We start from the raw sequence: 2040 nt of genomic DNA, 5'->3' as shown, positions 1-2040 counted from the left end.
TCGGGAGCTCTAAGCTCACGCGGCCATCTTGGTCAAGCGCTAGGCTCCTCCCCCAGGAAGCCGAATGTTGACCTCTTGTAGCATTTGCTTTAGGTAAAAACAATTTGACTAGTTATTCTAGGCCGCTGCTCTAATAAGCCAATAAATAAAGGCTGCTTTATAATGCTTCCTAATGTGTGGGTGTGCCAGCCCACCATCCTCTGTATTCAACTGTATAGTCGTCAAGTTGATATGGGCTTTCTTCCCCTGCCACAGAAAATGGTGTAATGCTTGGTCTATCTCATTGAAAAAACATTGATGGGTTTTGATTATGACGTTCGAGAAAATGAATAGCGGGAGAGTGGCCATTTTGATTAGAGCTACACGTCCTATATTAGTTAAGAGCAGGGATTGCCATTGAAGTAAGAGACCATGCAGCTTATTAGGGTGTAAGTGTAATTTATTTGGAATAAATCTGCAAAGTTGTGTGAAACAAAAATATCCGGATATCTAATGGGGCGAGTAGCAGAATAGTGTGGCCTCATTTTAGCAGGTAGTATTGAGGTGCTATTAAACAAAAGAACTTCGGATTTAGCATGGTTTATTTTACAGCCCCAGATATCCGTAAATGTCTGGATTTTGGCAAATGCATTGAGGATGTTTTGCTCCTCTGCTGCTCAATCGAGGATCATATCATCCGCAAAGAACTTGATCTTAGATGCTCCTTGGAGGGGGGCCTTAGCCTGTGACTCTTGCCTCAATGTAGCTGCCAGAGGCTTTATGAAGAGGGCAAAGAGAACCAGAGACATAGGGCATCCTTGCCTTGTACCTCTTCTGATGGAAACACACCCCACCGTTTGCTAGTTGACTACAACTTTTTCCTCTGCCTTTTTATAAAGATTTTCCAATAAATGAACCAGCTTCAAGGGGAAACTAAAACAAAGCATTATAGTGAACACCACCTCCCATTGCACTATATCGAATGCCTTTTTGGCATCGAACATAAGGATGATAGCCTTTAATTTATTGTTGAATAGTATTCAATTACCTGCAACAAGAAGTGTTTGATGAAAGCAATCTTGTAGGTAAAAATCCACTTTATCACAGTGGACCACAGTTTGTGCTAAAGGGGCTAACCTAGATGCTATAATTTTTGTAAAAAGCTTGTAATTACTATTTAATAAAGGTATAGGACGATAAGAGCCATGTTTCATTGGTGGTTTGTCCTTTTTTAGAAAGCTAATAATTACAACCTCTGTAAAGGAGCTGGGCACCTTGCATCCTTCCAACATTTCCTTATATAGGATGACTAAGAATGTTGCTATATCTTTCATCTTGGCTAGTGTGATGGGAGCTATGGCTATAGTTTGAAGGCATCCCATTTATCACAGGTAGCTGAGTTGGACGCAGGAACTCCTCAGTCTGTGTGTGGTGCTGTTCGTGGAGGCATACAGGCTTGTGTAGTATTGTAAGAATACTTTTCCAGTGTGGTCAGGTTGATCAATCATTAGATTCCTCACCTAATCGAAAATTGTTTTAATGGTCTTGCTATTCCTTTTCTTCACAAACCAAGCCAAAAGACACTCAGCATGTTCGCTCTCCTCATTATATTTCCGAAAGCATGCATTCTGATTGACTAGTTTCTTGGGAATGAAGTAATCTTTTAGGTTTTGGCTTGCTTGCGAGACCTTGGCTCTAGAAGCCGGAGTGTTCGAGTGTGGCTGGGTCAAGTTCACGTTGCAAGGCCAAGGCCTTTTCTCTCCTTAACTTACTGACTTGAGCTTTGAAGGAGATCACCTCACCCCGGATAAAGATTTTAAAGCCCCCCATACTTCAAAGGTAGAAGCTGTACCTATGTTTCTGAGAAAAAATAAATCTATGGCTGAACGCATGATCATGAGTTAGCTTTCGTCCATCAGCAATGATTTGTCCAGCGACCATTGAGTCAGTTCGCCCCGATGATCGTCCACTGACATGTCTTTAAAGGGGACCAAGTGATTCAAAAAGGGATTATACAGTATTATACCTGATCTGTTTCTGTCTCACTTATGACATACTAGG

Source organism: Triturus cristatus, chromosome 8, assembly GCF_964204655.1.
Source record: "Triturus cristatus chromosome 8, aTriCri1.1, whole genome shotgun sequence".
NCBI classification, from domain to species: domain Eukaryota; kingdom Metazoa; phylum Chordata; class Amphibia; order Caudata; family Salamandridae; genus Triturus; species Triturus cristatus.
Note: the sequence above shows the minus strand (reverse complement) of the source record.